Source organism: Erinaceus europaeus, chromosome 4 (assembly GCF_950295315.1).
Source record: "Erinaceus europaeus chromosome 4, mEriEur2.1, whole genome shotgun sequence".
Classification (NCBI taxonomy): domain Eukaryota; kingdom Metazoa; phylum Chordata; class Mammalia; order Eulipotyphla; family Erinaceidae; genus Erinaceus; species Erinaceus europaeus.
Window position 1 is genome coordinate 127,478,549 of NC_080165.1, and position 20,946 is coordinate 127,499,494.

At 39.4% G+C, this 20,946-nt stretch overlaps 1 protein-coding gene and 1 pseudogene across 2 annotated transcripts in view; both read right to left on the bottom strand.

The window, feature by feature from the left end:
- NKAIN2 (sodium/potassium transporting ATPase interacting 2) overlaps window positions 1–20,946 on the bottom strand; it is a 1,261,504-nt gene that overhangs the window by 405,300 nt on the left and 835,258 nt on the right. The gene's annotated exons all lie outside the window — the stretch shown is intronic.
- On the bottom strand, window positions 15,651–17,933 carry LOC103125277 (T-complex protein 1 subunit gamma-like; annotated as a pseudogene).

Consider the following 20,946-nt stretch of genomic DNA (forward strand, 5'->3'; position numbering starts at 1 on the left):
ATGGAGGAAGAAGGCTCTTTTCTTGAAATGGTGCTGGGAAAACTGGGTTGAAACATGCAGAAGAATGAAACTGAACCAATTTATATCAGTAATAAAAGTCAAATCCAAATGGATTAAAGACCTGGATGTTATACCAGAACTATCAAATACATAGAGGAAAACATTGGTAGAACACTTGCCCACCTAAACTGCAAGACATCTTTGATGAGACAAATCCAATTGCAAGGAAGACTAAAACAGAAAAAAAATCAGTGGGACTATATCAAATTGAAAAGCTTCTGTATAGCCAAAGAAACCATCACACAAACAAAGCGACCCCTCACAGAATGGGAGAAGATCTTCACATGCCATGTATCAGACAATAGACTAATCACCAAAATATACAAAGAAATCAGCAAACTTAGCACCAAAAAAGCAAATGACCCCATCCAAAAATGGGCAGAGGATATGAACAAAACATTCACTACAGAAAAAATGCAAAAGGCTAACAAAACACATGCAAATTGCTCCAGGTCACTGAATGTCAAAAAAATGCAAATAAAGACAACACTGAGTTATCACCTCACCCCTGTGAGAATGGCATACATCAAAAAGGACAGCAGCAACAAATGCTGGAGAGGCTGTGGGGAGAAAGGAACCCTTCTGCACTGCTGATGGGAATGTAAATTGGTTCAACCTCTGTGGAGAACAGTCTGGAGAACTCTCACAAGGCTAGACATGGACCTTCCATATGACCCACTAATTCCTCTCATAGAGATATACTCCGAGAACTTTGTAACACCCAACCAAAAAGATATGTATACACCTATCTTCATAGAAGCACAATTAGTAATAGCTAAAACCTGGAAACAGTCTAGGTGCCCAACAACAGATGAACAGCTGATATATATATCACAGCTATTAAGAACAATGAACCCACCTTTTCTGACCCATCTTGGATGGAGCTAGGAGGAATTATGTTAAGTGAGCTAACTCAGAAAGACAAAGACCAGTATGGGATGATCCCACTCATAAACAGAAGTTGAGAAAGAAGAATAGAAGGGGAAACTCAAAGCAGGATTTGACTGAGTTTGGAGTAGGGCACCAAAGTAAAAACCTCTGGGTGGAAGGGGAGTGTGGATGTTTGGCTTCACTGGGGGTGGTGGTGGTGGTGGTGGTGGTGGTGGTGATGGGATGGGACACAGTTTTTTGTGGTGGGAATGGTGTTAATATGCACTCCTATTAACTTGTCATATAAGCCACTATTTAATTAATATGAGAGGGGGACAACTGATTGAATGTCTCTAACTTGTTAATGCACAGACCATTGGCTGAGACTTTGAAATGTTGACTCTCTTAAAAGCTTAGACCAGAGCCCTTATCCACTAGGGAAAGAGAGAGATAGTCTGGGAGTATGTCAACACCCATGTTCAGTGGGGAAACCTGATGCTGTTGACTGGCTACGGAAGAAGGGCAAACACTAGAAGAAGAAGTGGGGAAGCAATTACAGAAGCCAGACCTTCAACCTTCTGCATCCCACAATGATCTTGGGTCCATATTCCCAGAGGGTTAAAGAATAAGAAAGCTAGGAGATGGGATGGGATACAGAGTTCTGGTGGCGGGAATTGTGTGGAGTTGTATCCCTTTTACTCTATGGTTTAGGCAATGTTTCCCTTTTATAGATTAAAAAAAAAAAAAAAAGCTTAGACCAGGGAGAACAGAAGCAACTGGTGGCATTACTCTATAAGACACAGTTATAAACAAATAATGTCAAAGGACATAAATTATAGTGAGGTTGTGTATGATACAGAAAATTCTAACAAAGGGACTTTCAGTTAACCCAACTATCAAATAATTTGATTACAGCAATAACTATCTATTGCTTTCTTAAACCCTAAGACAGCAGGAACCTCCCACTTCCTATATAGAGACTATACTTCCCACAGTCCTGGAACCTCTAGGGTGGGCCTCACTTTCCTGCATGCTTCTCTCAGTTCATATCAAATGATATTGCATATGCTGATCCCAACCTAATCAACACAAGTACCACCTCTCATGCTTCACTTCAGACTGTGTCCAGAGAAGTCAGGCACGGAATGAATGTCAAACCTTAAGCCTCATTACTCAAGTGAGACCTTTCCTTTCATAGGATTCTCTAATTCCATTTCAGGTGGTTCACTTCCTAACAAAGTCCCCAAACCTAGATATAGACCAGGCTGCATGAGATAGGGCATATGTTCACATGTATCCATATTAGGGAAAATATATACCTGAAAGTAAAAGTGCACAATAGTCTGCATTTATTCAGTATATACATCAAGCAAGTAGAAAGACCTAAAAAGACACCATAAAGTTCTTAATGAAGTAATTTCTATTTAGACCTAGATACCCTCCTCACCTATAAACTATTATACTTCCTTCAGTCACACCAATGCTAACCTTATCAAAGGAAAGACTGCAGAAGCTGAATGAGGGCAAGAGAGTGGCATACTTTAATGATGACTCTTTAGTCACTATCAGGCCACCCCATCAGCTGGGGCCCTATTGAGAGTGTCCTGAGATTCCCAAACAGCAAACAGATATGATGGGCCTAGACCTCAAATAAACCCCTCTCTCCATTGTTAACGTTCATCTCTATCAGGAACAAAAAAATAGACCCCTTTATGCCCCCACTATAGGACCTTGACCTCAGTATGGATCAACAAATGTAGAGAATGTTCCATCCTCTGAAGGGAGGCTGGACAATATACACTATCTTCCACCTGAGGAAGATGGGTCTATATTGGGGTAGCTTGAAATGTTCCTACTCATGACCATAGAATGTGAGCTCAGATCTACAGGGATGCAGAGGTCACATAGGCTCCAAAGCTGAATATAGGCCCCAGATCACATCAAATCGATGGGATTTACAGTGAACAATATGTATACACCTTTCCCATATTTGGGAGCTACTCTCTCCCCTGATCCAGATTTTTGGTTCTTTTTCTAGTCATGACATCATCTTCCTAGATACTAACTTGGATCCACCTGATATCAGATCTTAGGCTCAAAAACAAACAAACAAACAAACAAACAAACAACAACAACAATAAACCTAGTATAGTCATGGGCCCTTTGGAATATAGCTAAAATAGGCCTACTAACTATCTACAAAACGGAGAAACACCCAACTCTTCATCTAAAGTATTCCAGCCTTTAGGTTCATGATTAGTTCATAATTTGTTTGGCTTTATATGTTAACTCTTTTTTTAGCCACCAGGTTACAGATGCTAAGATAATGCCAACCAGACTTCCTTGTGTAGAGGACCCCACCAATGTGTCCTGGAGCCCCTCCTCCACAGATTCATGCCCCACTAGGAAAAGAAAGAGGCAGGCTGGGAGTACAGATCGACCTGCCAACGCCCATCTTCAGCAGGGAAGCAATTATAGAATCCAGACCTCCCACTTTCTGCACCCCATAATAGCCCTGGATCCATACTCCCAGAGGGATAAAGAATAGGAAAGCTATCAGGGGAGGGAATATGATATGGAGTTCTGGTGGTGGGAATTGTGTGAGGTTGTACCCCTCTTATCCTATGGTTTTTGTCAGTGCTTCCTCTCTACAAATAGAATTTTTTAAAAAAAAGTCAATGAATGAAATGTGTCTTCTATTGAACACAAACATCAGAAAAACTTTTTTTTGCAGACTGGGTGAAGGTGCACTTGACTGAGTGCACTTTACAGTGTGCAAGAATCCGGGCTTGAACCCCTAATCACCATCAGTATGGGGAAAGCCTCACAAGCAGTGAAGCAGGGCTGCAGGAGCCTTTCTCTCTCCCTCTATCTGGAAAAGTCTTCTCATAGAAGTGAAGGTCAGGTGATACTTCTCCCCCCCAAAAAAAAGAAAGAAAAAATAGAATGAGGCATATGTTAACAGCCATAAATATAACTGTGGAAAAAAAAACAAAAAAAAAAAGTCCACTAAAATAAGAAAGTACTCTATCTTTAGCATTTTCCATTCCTTTCTAGAAACTAAATTTCCTATCTTGGTACTAGTATGAAAGATCCATTATATTGCTAGTTTTTCTGTCTTCTATACATTTTTATTTAGTAGTGAAAAATCTTTAGCCTTAGAATCATAGAAATAGGTGTATAATTCTTAACCAGCTTAGGATCTTGGTTAAACAATTCAGTTTGGTTTTTTTGTATCTCACATATGTTATACTAAAGTTATCCTATGTGATAAATAATAGCATGACTAGTCTGGAACTAGGCATATGATAAAAACTCACTGTGTTGTATATCTTCTCTTTGCATGGTCTGTATTTAAGTAGTAAGACATATAATTATGGAGACATAAATATAAAACTGTTCTTATATGTATTTTGTGAAATGGAACTAATAATTATATTAAATATGTTACTTAAATTCCTTTCAAATTCTTAAACACTTTATTTGCAGATATAGGATTCATTTTCTATAAAAGTACTTATTAATTCTTCAACATTGTAGCCCTTCTTAATTTAATTCAGACTCTAGAAACTAGCATCAAGCTTTCAAAATCTGTGGATATGACTATATGACTTGAAAAATTTAAGTTGCTTAGTTACAGTAAGTTCTGAGTACGCTAGAAAAAGCAATGTTATGATTTTTATAGATGTCAAGTAAATATTCTTTCCCCCCCCCCCGCTTTTTTTTTTTTGCCTCCAGGTTATTGCTGGGGCTTGCTGCCTACACTACAAATCCACTGCTCCTGGAGGCCATTTTTTTGTTGCCCTTATTGTTGTTTCTGTTGCATCACTATTGTTGTTGGATAGGACAGAGAGAAATCGAGAGAGGAAGGGAAGATAAAGAGGGGGAGAAAAAAGATAGACACCTGCTTCACTGCTTGTGAGGTGACCCCCCCACACACACACACACACAGGTAGGGAGCTGGGGACTCGAGCCAAGATCCTTATGCCAGTCCATGCACTTCACGCCATCAACCATTCCTAACCACTAGGCCCCCTCAAATAAATATTCTTTCTTTATTTATTTATTTAAAAAGGAGACATTAACAAAGCCAAAGGATAAGAGGGGTACAACTCCACACAATTCCTACCACCAGATCTCCATATCCCATCCCCTCCCCTGATAGTTTTCCTATTCTTTATCCCTCTAGGAGTGTGGAGCCAAGGTCATTGTGGGATGTAGAAGGTGGAAGGTCTGGCTTTTGTAATTGCTTCCCTGCTGAACATGGGCATTAACAGGTCGATCCATACTCCCAGCCTGCCTTTCTCTTTCCCTAGTAGAGTGGGGCTCTTGGGAAACAGAGCCCCAGGACACATTGGTGGGGCTGTCTGTCTAGGTAAGTCTGGTCGTCATCATGCTAGCATCTAGAAACTGGTGGCTGAAAAGAGAGTTAACATACAAAGCCAAACAAATTGTTGAACAATCATGGACCTAAAGGCTAGAATAGATATTCTAACTCATAGCTTTTATACCTACAAATTATACAGATTCTTACAATGTAGTTTTTGTATGCAGCTTTCATTATACTAAAATCCTGACTCAAATAATGGCCAGTTTTCCTTGACTGACAGCTAAGAAACATTTTCAGGTTTTGTTTCACCTACTACACTTATTATTCCATTCTGTTTTCTAGGTTTGTGTTCTGCTGATTGTCCACATTTCTCTTAAAAAGTACTTCCCTAACTGAAGTCTCTGGACACAGTCTGAAGTGAAGCATGCTGGGGGGTGGGGGGCACTCGTTGCGTTGATTAGGTTGCAATCTGCAGATGCAATATTATTTGATGTGAATTGACAGAAGCATGCAGGAAAGTGAGCCCCACCCTAAAGTTCCAGGACTGGGGAAAATATAGGCTCTATAGTGGAAATGTGAGGTTCCTGCTGTATTAGGGTTCAAGAAGACAATGGTTAGTTATTGTTATCATCTCATTATTTGGTAATTGGGTTAACTTTGAAAAGTCCCTTTGTTAGGGTTTGCTGTATAGTACCCAGCATCTTGTATATAGCTGTGCTACCAGTTGCTTCTGTTCTCCCTGGTCTAGGCTTTTGAGAGAGTCAACATATCAAAGACTGAGCCTATGTATTAAAAAGACTCAGTCTGTGTTTTAAAAAGTTTGAGACATATGATCAATTATCTCCTTCCTTAAATAAAAAATTTTTTAAAAAAAGTACTTCCCTTATCAACCACCTCCATCCTGGTTTTTCTGCTTTTCTACTATAAGTCCAAGGACTCCATCCATTATAGAAATTCCTAAATGTGTATTGAATGAATGGTATTGTAGTTAAAAAAAAAAAGTGCTGTAGAGTACACAAAAATATACATGCCATTTTATCAATTACATCAAGTGAAGTCTCACAATATACCTTCAATTCTATTCCACAGTTTCAAGCAAGTCAGTATTATTAAGAATCAGTGGCATCTAGAAGAATCTAAGAAAGCACTGCTAGGTGAACTCTGAAGCACAAGGTCCTGAGTTCCATCTTTAGCATTTTATTTAGTCTTTATTTCTTAAAAATATCTTTATGTATTGGAGACAGACAGCCAGAAATCGTGAGGGTTGATGGGGGGGAAGAGAGAGAGCTGCTTTACCAGGAATTATAATGTGTACACAAAACCAAGTATGCCACCACCCAGCTCCCCTATCACAGCATTTGCTACAGTGATTTTATGATTCTCTAATCCTCTTTCTTAAGTAAATCTTTAAAAATAATGTACTAAGAGTAACTCCAGTTTCATTTGCATTAAATGAAGTATTTGAGCCCCTGATTTAAGATCTTTGTAACTTACTAACATATGCTTGCATTGATGTGTTATGATTGATGTGTTTATTCATTAAGAGCCATGATGTCTAGCTATAAGTGGCAGCTCATGTTTGCCTTTGTTACTCTTCTTGCTCTCTGGTGTAAAGGTGTCTGACAGAGCTCATGAGTCAATGAATAACTGGTCAACTGACCCCAGAGAAACAGCCTTAAATTCCTATATGGTGATGGAAACCAGTTCTACTCTCAGGGTCAGGAAAGTGCAAAGGTGGGCCTGACATTAAACACGGTAGCTCATATGATGTCAGTGGATTTGTGCAATGGGTGACACTTAGAACAATGCTGTAAGTAGTAAGACATTAACTACTCTGATGTATGTATCCATAAAAAAAAAAAATACTTTGATGTTCTGCATTCTGCTCTGATGTAATCCGTGCTTTGCTCCATTAATAGCGTGAGGTACATCTGTTTATGGTTGTATTTTTTTTCTTTTGCCTGCAGGGTTATTGCTGGGACTTGATGCCTGCACTATGAATACACTGCTCCGGGAGGCCATTTGCCCCCCCCCCCCCATTTTGTTGCCCTTGTTGCTGTTATTGTTGTTATTGCTATTGTTGTGGCAGGATAGGACAGAGAGAAATTGAGAGAGATGGGGAAGATAGAGAAGGGGAAAGAAGGATAAACACCTGTAGGCCTGCTTCACCATTTATGAAGTTACCCCGCTGCAGTGGGGAGCCAGGAGCTCCAACTGGGATCCTTACTCTGGTCATTGTGCTTCACACCATGTGCGCTTAACCCGCTCTGCTACTGCCCCATTCCTATGGTTGTATTCTATGAAATCTCATCACTGGGGACATATATCAGCATGGCCATCTTTAAGATCCTCTTTCACTGTTCAAAGGAGTCAATGATCAATTCACTTGACCCAAGCCTCAAGCTGGAAAACTTGGTCCCAGGTTCAATTCCCAGCAGTGCTCAGAAGTTTGATGGAAGATGTGGTAACATATTTATCATGTATGGGTATAAAATTATATCCCTGAAATCCTACAATTTTGTAAAATTCTAAAGGGGGGGGTAGAACAGTTAAGGCAGAAGAAAGAATCCTTGTTCTTCTCTCCCCTTCTCCCTCTTTAATGATTTTTAGTTATTGGATGGAGACAGCCAAATATCAAGAGGGGAGAGGGAGACAGACAGGAAGAGAAACAGAGAGGCACCTGCAGACCTGCTTCAGCACTTGTGAAGCTTTCCCCCTGTAGGTGGGGACCAGGGGCTTGAACCCAGCTCCTTGTGCACTGTAACATGTGGGCTCAACCAGGTGAGCTACCACCTAGTTCTCCTACCCCCTCACCCTTTTCAAGTCTCACTTAAAACCTAAATACCTCCGCTTCCCCAGAGACCCACCCTACTAGGAAAAGAGAGAGGCAGACTGGGAGTATGGACCGACCAGTCAACGTCCATGTTCAGCGGGGAAGCAATTACAGAAGCCAGACCTTCCACCCTCTGCAACCCACAATGACCCTGGGTCCATGCTCCCAGAGGGATAGAGAATGGGAAAGCTACCAGGGGAGGGGATGGGATATGGCGATTGGGTGGTGGGAATTGTGTGGAGTTGTACCCTTCCTACCCTATGGTTTTGTTAATTTATCCTTTCTTAAATAAAAAATAAATTTAAAAAACCCTAAATACCAAAACTGATTAACATTGCTGATGAAAGGTATTGCTTGGAAAGTCATTATTTGGAAGCTATCAAGGGTTATACTTGGGAAACAAAAAATAAGCTAGTTACGAGAATAAAGATCATATTTTTTTCTTGTTGTGTGTGGATGTGCATTAGATTTGAAGTTCACCAGTCACTGTAAAATTAAAAAACAAACACAAGGAGTTGGGCTGTAGTACAGCGGTTAAGTGCACATGGCACAAAGCACAAGGACCAGCGTAAGGATCCTGGTTCAAGCCCCTGGATCCCCACCTGCAGGGGAGTTGCTTCACAGGTGGTGAAGCAGGTTTGCAGGTGTCTATCTTTCTCTCCCCCCTCTGTCTCCCGCTCCTCTCTCCATTTCTCTCTGTCCTATCCAACAATGAAGATATCAATAACAACAACAATAATAAGTACAACAATAAAAAAGGGCAACAAAAGGGAAAATGAATAAATATTAAAAAAACAAACACAATAAATTCTGCCTATACATTTTTTATTACTTCCTGTGTAGTTGTGTAATGACTCTCTAAAGGAACCACTTCTAATAACTGAAGATATAGCAAGGTTTATTTTAAATGTTATATACACCGATGATAAATAAGTTAGTTGTATCACCTGTGACTGACTCCTGTGAATTTTACTTGAACTTAAGGGCTTTATAATATAATTACCAGAAAAAAATCTAATGTGAAAATCTAATCATACTAAGCATCTCAAGGTACATATAAAGTGAAGGGTGGCAGCTGTTTGTTGGAGTACATAAGAAGTAACTCAGTAACTAACTTAGACTATATCTTATACTGAGTCAGTACAGTAGGCTGCCCTCCCAGAGTAAGGCTCATGAATATTTATTGGATTAATTTACCAATTAAAATAAATATTTACAAATGAATACAGAAAAATGTGAAGAAAACACCAAGTAGGAGTACTCTGAAGAGAAGACAACGACTAACCAGATGCTTTGAAGTTTTGACATACCTAAATATGGTGCAAATAATGACCTTTGATTCTCACTTTATCTTCCCGACACATCTCTTGTCCTCCAGTCATAATAGAGTACACGTGTTGAAAACGTCTTTCCAGATGTTAGAGACTTCCAGATGGAAGCTTCAAAAATTCTAGGTAGCTCAAAAATAAACACTGATTTACTTACACACACACACACACACCTTTATTTTCTTTATCTGTTAAAAACTGTTTCTTTTGCATCTCCTATAGGTTATCAAAAGGTCAGTGAACCACATTCTGGTACAGTAGTTTCAAACATGACTGCAAAACAGAATTATCTGAGAGAACTTCCAAAATTTCCTTCCTTTTCACTCCCCCAGTGAAGTGACGATTCTGGGGGTGAGATCCAGGCACTTATTTTTTTTTTCTAAGTTCCCCATGATTTCAATATATACTCAGCTGACAAGCAGTGAAAACTCCCCATTTCTGTGTACTGTGTATGTTTAACCTGGTGCACCAAAACCTGGCCCCTATCCCAGTGTCTTTCTAAACAGGGAGGTTGTGGAGATGTGGTGGAGCCTGGCAGGGCTTGACCTGAGAGGTGACTCCATCCTGTTAGTCTGTCTCTCTATGGATGGGTTGAGCAAAAGGGGGGACACAGGAACCTCAAAAGGTGGCCAGCCATGTAAGGCTTCCCTGCCTCACAAAACACTCTGCATCTTCAGGCCTCCAGGAGCTGGCATTCCTTAAAACATTTAGCCTGCTCCACTCTGCATTCCTTTTATTATCTACATATCAATCTTCTGCTTTGTCTTACAAATGACTAAAGGTCTCCTTCCTATTACTAATCCTATCAGTTGAACCCCTAGCAACAGTTGCTGGGGAGCTCCATACCATTCCCAGCTGCTTTTGCCTTTCTCTGCCCCTTTCTTAACCATATATGGTGGTGTCAAGCCACTTCCGTTTCTGTCTCTTCCGTGTTCTGAATTGAAGGAGCTAGTTCTTTCAGATGGAGAGGCAGACTCTGCCATTGCAGTTTGCACCACGTGGGGTGTTCAAATGAATAAATATTTGTATTAGGGAGCTGGCGGTAGCACAGTGGGTTAAGCGCACATGGCACAAAGAGCAAGGACCGGCTTAAAGATCCCGGTTTGTGCCCCCGGCTTCCCACCTGCAGGGGAGTCGCTTCATAAGTGGTGAAGCAGGTCTGCAGGTGTCTGTCTTTCTCTCTCCTCTCTGTCTTCCCCTCCTCTCTCCATTTCTCTCTGTCCTATCCAACAACAAGACATCAGTAATAACAACAATACTACCTACAATAATAAAACAACAAGGTCAACAAAAGAGAATAAATAAATACCCTAAAAAAAATTAAAAATATATATATTTGTATTGCCTTGCCTCCACAAGCTTGGTTCCCGGGTCATCTCTCTCTCGAGTGAAAAGCTAGCCCAACATCTTTATATTCAGACAAACAGAAAAGGTTGGAACCTGATCTCTTTTTTTTGTTATTTATTTATTTTTTCCTAATGAGGTGATTTTTCTGCAAACTATAGTTAGAAAGCCATTTCTCTAGAAAAACAATTTGTTACTGTGATCATAGAGCCTTCTGGGATAGTGTTGGGGGAATTCTGAGGCTGGAAGTAATGATTAACCTGCTTCAAGATTCTTACTCTGGATTTCCTATATAACTTAGCCACCGATTTTTAGAAATCCCTACTTTCTCAGGTTGACTAAATAGCTAACATGGATAGTGGGCTATTTTGCCATATGAGTGACCCAGTTACAGCCCAGCCTCCATTTCTTTGGAGCAAGACCTGTCATTTGCATCTTCAGAATCCCATCTAGCAAAGCATACAGTACACATGTGTCTCCAGAATTATTCAGGGCAATACTCAATGGTTTTCACATTTTGAGTTACAGTTTCATGTGGAATCTGAGGAGGTAATATGGTGCAGAAAGAACTCAGATTGAGATAAAACAGTATTTATATAGCCAATGCAATAGTTCAATGAAACAAAAATGGCTTTCAACTTTATACAGAGTTCTCAGACTAATCCTTTATGTCTCTGTTCTTTTTTTTAAACTTTTCTTTAGTATTTATTTATTTTTTAAACTTTTTTAGTATTTATTTATTCCTTTTTGTTGCTCTTGTTGTCTTAGTTATTATTGTTGATGTTGTTGTTGAATAGGACAGACAGAAATGGAGAGGAGGGGAAGACAGAGCGGGGGAGAGAAAGATAGACACCTGTAGACCTGCTTCATCACCTGTGAAGTGACTCCCCTGCAGGTGGGGAGCGGGGGCTCGAACAGAGGTCCTTACACAGGTCCTTGCGCTTTGCACCATGTGCGCTTAACCTGCTAAGCTACTGCCTGACTCCCCCCAACAAATACTTTTGAAAACTGCCTTAAGAACTAGGGAGAAAGCTTATTGCCTTGCTGAGCACATGAACACTCCTATCATATGCAAATTCTTATAACAAAGTAGTAACCAGTACTTGCTCTCTCTCTCTCTCTCTCCCTCTCTCTATTTTTGTAAGTTTTTCTTTTTGTTTCAGACATTAGAGAGATATTGAAAGGAGGCATACATATACCACAAGGGTTGAGAATTACACATATTTGGATGGGTAACGAAGTGTAGATTGGTACATACCTGCAGCCAGGATCATATTAACCTCTATCAACACTCACTGATGTCAAGAGCAATTACAAAGGAGAGTCAACAAATGATGCAAATACTGCCTGGCCAATTCCAAGAAAGAAATAAAGAAGGCGGAACTGAAGAAGACAATAAAAACTCAAATGTATTCAACTGTCCTATTTTTCTTAACTCTTAGAAGAATGATCACCCCCCCCACACACACACACACTTTGGAGTAAGTGTATTATTTCTTAAATATACTAACCTTAATTTTTTTTCTTTTTCCTAATATATTTCCTTAAAGCATTCATGGTGGTTCTACATGACTAAACAGGCTATTATCCATTAAATCTTTCTGATTCCAGAAAAACTGTAGAATGCTCAATGGGCATTGTGAATCACCTTAAAATAGTGTGAATGAAAAGGTATCCTGGACTAGTGAAACAACAGATGGGCAAGGTCCCAGCTCCTCAAAGGTAACAAACTGCCTTTAGATCTTTATTGAAGCCACAGAAAAAGATTAATAGGCGGTTACAGAGTCACTTGCCGAAATATATACATAGTTAAGAATGGTTTGGAATCCTATCCTCTATGTGGCCCCGAGGGGATGATGTTCTGCTTAGCACAGAAATGTTCATGAACAACATCACTTTGAGCAACAGAAAGGGAATCCACTTGTGATTGAAAAGAAAAGTTAAAAGAATTTCCCAGTAACAGCAATCAAATAACCTCTTGAGGCAATGGGGTCACTAAGTGGTAGTGTGTGCGAGGGTGAGGGTTTACCATCTGATATGTGGTTTTACATTTGCAAAAAAAACCCATTTTTAATAGATGAATTAGAAAGGACTAGGAGATAACTTTTGTTCATTATCAATTGTAGTTGTCCTAGTGCTATGAAATGCAAGCAGTGAGTTCAACATCCCTATGTTTCTATAATGTGAACAAATATATGTTTAGTCATGTACTTGAAATGTCTATTATTGATTAACCCCTCAAGTGCTTTGTGTCTAAGCTATACTGGTACTTCTACTACACTATTCCCAAACACACTTTTTTTTTTTTTTTTCAGATAGAGGGCGAGAGATACAAATCATGTGTCTTCAGGCTTATTTCTCTCTGTTGACTTCTGAAACTCTTACATAGGTGGAGGATGTACTTTGAGTTTTTATGTTCTCACAGCAGTTTTAATTTTCTCCAAGGCGACTTCTCTGTGACACATCATTGTACTCTGTTAGCTTTCTAAAATTCAGATAATTTAAGCAGCTGAGAGTCAGTCAATTGATATAGGTCTCACTTTCCAATTCATCTACACTTATTTTTTATTATCAGTGGAACATTAAGTACACAAACTTTTGGTTAAACTCAACTCTGATCTGCCAATGAGAAGGTAGAACTAAAAATCTGTGTGAGGCTTTATATGCTGCCACCTTCCAGACACCAAGTTGCATATGCTACCATGACTCCATCTTTACTTCTTTGGGCAGACAACCTCATCAGTGTGTCCTGGACCCTCACTTCTCCAGAGCCCTACTTCACTAGAGAAAGATAGAAACATGTAGTATGGGAGTTGGCACAGTGGATAAAGCATTGATTGGACTCTCAAGCATGAGGTCCTGTGTTCAATCCCTGGCAGCATATGTACCAGAGTGATGTCTGGTTCTTTCTCTCTCCTATCTTTCTCATGAATAAATAAATAATTTCTTTAAAAAAATGAATCGGGCAGTAGCACAGCAGGTTAAGTGCATATGGTGCAAAGTGCAAGGACGAGTGCAAGGATCCTGGTTTGAGCCCTGGGTTTTCCACCTTCAGGGGAGTTGCTTCACACGCTATGAAGCAGGTCTGCAGGTGTCTATCTTTCTATCCCCCTCTCTGTCTTCTTCTCCTCTCTCCATTTCTCTCTGTCCTATCCAACAACTTCGACATCAATAACAACAACAATAATAACTATAGCAATAAACAACAAGGGCAATGAAGGGGAATAAATAAATATTTTTTAAAAGATAGATAGAAACAGGCTGAGGGTATGGATAGAACTGTTAACACCCATGTCCAGGGGAGAAGCAGTTACAGAAGCCAGAATTTCTATCTTCTACACCTCCAAAACAACCTTGATCCATACTCCCAGTGGGGGAGAAATGAAAGGAAGAAGAGGGATCTGAACTCCAGCTCCATTAGCACCTGAGAGGAGGAAAAGCAGAGGGACATCTGGAGGTAATAATGGTGTCATGACTGGCTTGGAGGGGAAGTGAGGAAGGGATCTGGAAGAAGGAGAGGGAAATTATGTACAAATGTAGACAGATAGTTAGTGGTAGAGATGATGGTTGGTCCATGTCTACAAACTTAGGGTTACTGCAGTGGTTTGCAAGGGGGAGACTGAAGATTCAGAACTCTGGTGGTGGGAACAGTGTGGAATTATACCCCTGTTGACATGTAATTTTGTAAATCAACATTGAACCACTAATACATTTAAAAAAAATCTGTGCAAGGAAGAGAAACTTCCTAGTGAGATGAATATGATGTTAGAGGACAACTCCACTTCTCCTGTAGCCACAATATTTAAAATGACTTGTGGATACTGTAAAATATTCATTGTTTCCATTATTTTCCAAAGCATGAAAACACCAACAGATCCATGTACAAAATGCTTTTATGTAGCAATGTTAGCTCAGGGATCATCTAGGTCACATATAAATTAAAGTAGAACATGGCAGAAACTATCTCTAGAGCAAGTTCAAAAACAAAGCCTTCAGGGGGGAGCAAAGGGACATTATGTTTGAACTCTACAGCTTTCTCACATGCAGGAGTAGTTGTATAAATATATCCAAAGACTTCCTTCACAGTGAGTCTTTCAAGGTTCTTAGTACTTGCGTTCACATGCTAAATTGGTCAAATGAGGAACTAATTTTTCACCTATTCCTTAATCCTATCTGGCTGCTTGGTTATGAGAGAAAGTGGTATGGAGAGAGGGTTTAGCAAAGTGAAATTTAGTGACAAATTCTTTGCTGTTTATTGTACTTACTATTATGATTATCATTATTATTGTCATTTTGATAGGTGAGATGACTTGCACAAGGATGAAACTTTCATCATTCTGAATATCACCTTTTGAAATGCTGACACTAGAAATCAATAAAAAAAAATTAGCAGAGACTCATTCTTATTAAAATACACTGAGGGAAGCAATGACTTTATTACTTGTTAATTATTTTTGGTTACTTCTTGTGTTGTCAACTTTGAATTGTTTTTGTTAGAGTTTATGACGTGTTTTTGTTTTTTGTTTTTTTTTGCTAGAAGGATGGTAGCTAGAAAAAAAAAAAAGCAGTGACAGGTTTTACTGGGGAAAGTTTAGAAATTAACAGAAAGGAGTAACTGAGTAACCAGCAAACAACTTGGATGAAGGAAATTTTATTTTATTTTCTATTTTTAATTGCCCTGGCTTCTTATGTATGGGAGGTCTCTGGAAGAAGGTACAAAGTGACCTGTGACTCACTGTACTACCTGTAGAAAAACATCCTGAACTTAGGGCATAGTCAGCTTTCAGAACCGCTCTATGGTAGAACTCATGTTTTTACTAGACATAAGGTTAAAAAGATAACTGTAGCTTGTTTTTCTCTACGTGATCGAAAAATGGATTCATAATTTTTTTCCCAGTGCCTTAGATTTAATCATTGGAAGCAAGCTAAATGAAAAGCTTACAATAGAGAAGAGTTACATATCAGTGCCTTTTGCAAACTGAGCCAGGACAGAAAGGGACTGGGCTGTTCCTCAACTTGACCCCTTCCAAAGATATCCAGTGTCCCTGGCAGTCCAGCTCAGGGAAAGGGGGACACTCTGCTGGCTTTGTGCATTGAGGTCGCCTTGTCTACCACTCATTCCTGGCCAGCATCAGGAGCCCTACCTTGCCGATTCTGGTCATCACCCTTCTTTTTGTGGCCTCTGAGACGATGTCATCAATCTGAAGCAGCAGAACTGTCGTCTCCACTGCCATCTTGAATGTTTGCAGCTTCACAGCCAATGGCTCCCAGATGCCTAGTTCATTCATGTCTACCAAAGTACCTGTTTAACCATTTACACCCCAGCTCTCACAGTTCTCTTGGGTGTGCTTGGCATGGAGGGAAGTAAGTAATCTGATGGTGCTTGCCCCACAGTTCTGGATCAGGGTATGAGGGATGACCTCTAGGGCCTGAGCAACAGCTCTGTACTGCTCCACACCAGTCATGGCCTTGGATTTTTCTGTCAGGGCATAGACCACAGCCATTTCAGAGGCCCCACCCCCTGGTACCAGCTGAGGGTCCAAGAGAACATTATGGCACACTTGCATAGCATCCTAGAGTTTGCTTTCTACTTCTGCGAGAATCTCTTTGCTAGCTCTCCGGAGCAGAATGGTGCAGGTTTGGGGGTCTTTGCACTCAGTGATGAATGTAAAATACTCATCTCCAGTCTTCTTGATCTCCAACAGGCCTGCACCCATACCAACATCATCTTCTCTCAGTTCCTCTGGTCGGCTAACTATTCAGGCCCCACAGGCTCTAGCAATTCAATTATTGTCTGTCTTCCGGACTCTTTGGATAGCTGTGATATTGGCCTACATGAGGTAATGTTGAACTAAATTAGAGATACCCTGTTGGTATGCTTCTAAGACTCCTTCTGTTTCATTGGTTTAATCCCCCCTGCTTAACACTATATTCTATTTACATAACCACTGTTAACTAAGCACTGCCCTGCCTGCAGGGCACTGGTTTAATCCCCACTGGTTCATGATGTCTTTTTGCTCTGCCCCCTCTTGTAGTACACCCTGATTTACACCAGTCACTTTTCGCTCCACCCTCTCTACGTCACATCCTGTTTCCACCCTCCTTGGCAAGTATATATATAAGGACAGGATTGTGATTATAGTTAGTTTAGCTTAGTTTGGCTTAGATTGTGCTGCGTTCTGCATGAATAAAGAGATACTACGTACAGCTAAGCCATGAGTCCCTGGTCGTCTGTCTCCCCTTTTCTGTGATAACCACATCAGGCTTCAGGTGTATAATGTCCTTACAGAGCTACTGGATGTTTTCTTCTTCCATTTGGAGGATTCGGGTAAAATCCTCCTCTCGTGTGATCTCAGTGTCAGTCGGGCTTTCTCCTTTTTTATATTCCAAGGAAGAATCCAGCAGCACAATTCGAGGGTTCTTGATATAACGCCACATTTGTGGATGGGTCACATCCTTGTTAATCATAACTCCACATAAGACACAGGAGTCTTCAATGATGCCCCCAGGTATCTTCTCCACCCTTGCATATTTCTTGATGTCTATTTCTTTCTAACCATTCTCTTCAAACTGTACAGTTTTGACAGCATCCAGGGCAATGTTACAAGCTAGAGAAGACCACTGGCTGATTGCTTTGGTAGTAATAGAGCTGTTGATAGTGTTCAGCATCATCTCACGATTATTGATGTTAACAGGGGTACTGATTTTCTTAATGGTGCTGACCGTATCATCCAATGCCTTGTGGTAAGCACTGATAACCACTGTAGGGTACCTCTGCTGCTCTAGGAAATGTTCAGCCATAGACAGCATCTCTCCTGCAAGAATAATTACTGATGTGGTCCCATCTCCAATTTCTTCATCCTGGGTTCTGCTGATTTCAATCACGGTCTTGGCTGCTGAATGCTGAACTCGAAGAATAGCATTGCCATCATTGGCCATCACAATGCCTCGCATTGGGTCCAAAAGCATCTTCATCATGGACTTGGGCCCCAAGCATGTTCGGATGATATTTCCAATAGTCTGGGCTGCACTGATACTTCCAGACTGAACTTTTCTTCCAGATTCACGCTTTGTGTTCTGGCTGAGCACAAGTATGGGACGATGGCCTATCATGGTAGTGTGACGCAGAGCCGGGTACCCAGCACGGAGGGAATCGGCAGAAGCTTCTGGAGACCAGATTCATAATTTTTTAAGTTAAGTTGTTCAAGATAATGTCATAGTTACTGATTTTCAGATTAAAGTCAATCCTGGAAATAATTCACAGATTAATCACTTCATTTCCAGGATTTAAGATATATACGTGCTTCTTGAATTTTCTATCTTGTCACCTCTCTAAGGACCTATTGGAAACTAAGACTACCAATTCTGCCTTTTAAGTATATAGTTATGAAAGAACATTCAGCATATTACTTTCAGGTCTTCTGACAACAGATGATGTGCATTTTGAGGTGAATTTACTATTTTATCAACAGACAAAATGCATAGTTTTAACATACTGTATTACAACCCAGATTTTTCCCCTTAATATTTTGGACAATGAACTACTGAAATATTCTTTACATATGGGTAAAAATGACAAGTCTAATAAAATTTATTTTTGAGTAGACTAATAAAAGCTGATACAAAGAACTTGTAATTAAAAATACCATGCGTACCATCTACAGCCACTATTTAATTCATAATCAACTCAAAACAAGCTGAAAGGATTGAGGATCCAAATGTCCAATGCTATAAATGTCAAGTTCAATACCTAACTGTGAACCAGATTGCTTAGGATATAGTTCTTTCAACTGCAAATATCGAATGCACAAAGGACAGCAGGAATCTTTTAACTTTATAGAGATGGCATGCAGACTCTAACATTTTGGGAAAATTAAGTCACTCACTAGCATTTATGAGGTAGCATGTATTTAAGCATTACACTGGACCCCTCTTGATCAATTATATGGATGTCAAAAGCATAAGATTTTATCAAGGTGTTAAAGGGCTTAGTTAAAGAAAAGGTACACATGACTTCTTAAAATAATTTAAACTAGCACCAAATGTGAGCTCATGTTATATTCCTATTAAACAAATTAAATTTTGTGTCTACGATAAATTGAAAGAACTTGGTTCCATAAATTAAAACTGTTGAACTTGATGTTTTAAGCATCATGAAACCTAGATTTCATGAAGGCCTAAGAATTATTTCTTTAAGCAAACACTAAAGTTTTTAGGAAATTTCAAAAATCATGGTAATTGTTCCTGAGTGAGCTTATGGAAAATGACAGATTAAATGGGTTGTTCATTTGCTAAAGAGACTCTTGATTTGAATAGAGCTAGAATAGCATCCCTTTGTGTGTGCTTCAGTAGGTAGGTGGTTGCTTTTGAAACATTAAAAGAAGAAAGTGAAATCCCAGATTTCCATTTACTTGGTTTTACATTATGAAATGAACACATAATTGTCTATATTTATTTGATCACAACCTCTAATGGTCTATTTTTATAATGTAGCCTTTGCAATATGTTCCTTTTTAGAATTGTGTTCAATTGCACCATGAAAATAAACAAATGAGGTCAGGTTTAAAAGACAGCAGCCAAACCACTTGGTTTTGCATCTTGCTCACATTAAGAAGCACATGAAAACATAAATTATTTTAATTAAACATTCTGGATTCTTGATCACAAATTCTGAATGAGTTATATACGCAAATGCAGTCATTTGCTAAGTGAGTGACAGACAGTTAAACAAATCATGAACTCTGAAAGCACTTGTCTGGAAATGCAACTGTTGTAGTAGACTTTTAAAACAGAGTTCTGACTAATAAGATGAAGCAAGAGAAAAGTAATTAACAGTAGCTAAACTGTGGTCTATAACAAAGCAATCTGTTAATAAATAATATTGATTAAAAAGAGAGATTAATGTGCACAGTTTACTATTTTTGCATAATGTTGGTATCATTTTCTTTCAGTCCTCCAGGATCATGGCCTTAAACTTTCTAGTCAGCTATGAACTAACTAATCCTCCAGTATTTCTGTTGAAAATAGTAAAGTCTTTTTAAATTTAATTACCAAAGAATTGTTTGTGAACTGTTGCTCAGTTCACAAAAGAAAGTCCTTCTATCATTAAATTGAATGTGCATTTGCTTACTAAACAGAAATGGATGTGCTGTTACTTCTCACTGAATTTCCACTCTGCTGTAATTCTCCTATTATAGTCTCAATGCCTCATTTCTCTAGAGCCATATCCCACCCACTAGGGAAAGATAGACACAGAAAGGCTGGGGGTATGGATTGATTTGTCAGTGCATATGTTCAGTGGAGAAGAAATTACAGGAACCAGAACTCCCACCTTCTGCACCCCATAAAGAATATTGGTCCATACTCCCAGAGGGATAAACAAAAGGGAAGTTTCTGATGGAGGGGAGGGGACACAGGACGCTGGTGGTGAGAACTATATGGAATTATACCCCTTAGCTTACAATCTTGTTAATCATTATTAAATACCTAATAAAGATTTTTTAATAAAGAATTTAAATTGAACACTAAATACCACTGCATCTGAATCATTCCTTTGCTACAGGTTAAATTTCAACTCACAAAATATTATGTGAAAGTACTAATCCTGTGTCTGGGGCAATTACTTTACATAGAACTAAGTTCTTGCAGACATAATAAGATGAGGTCAGACTTGAGGTGGGTAGGACCTTAATCTGTTAAAACTAGTATTTTTACCTAAAGAAATGAAACATATTGAACACTTTGATTTTGAGTTATATAATTGCCCCTTGCTTATGGATACATGTACACTTGTAGTAGTATCCTAAATCCTAGCCTAATCTGTTACTTAGTTAAATGATGTGCCATCTTAAAAAAAAAAAAAAGAAAGAACGAAACATAGGCACACAATAAGAAGACAGTCATGCTTTGTTCAGTCAAATCCAGAGTTGAAATTGTGACTCTGTAAACCAAGAAACACCAAGAGTTCCTTGGGATACTTGCAGAATCTCTTAGAGTGACACTTTGATTTCAGACTTCTAATCTCTTGAATTTAGAATATCTTATTTAAGTTTGAAATACTTTCTTCTAGAAGCCTTAGAAAAGAGGAGTCGGGCTGTAGCACAGCGGGTTAAGCGCAGGTGGCGCAAAGCACAAGGATCGGCACAAGGACCGGCACAAGGACCGGCACAAGGACCGGCATA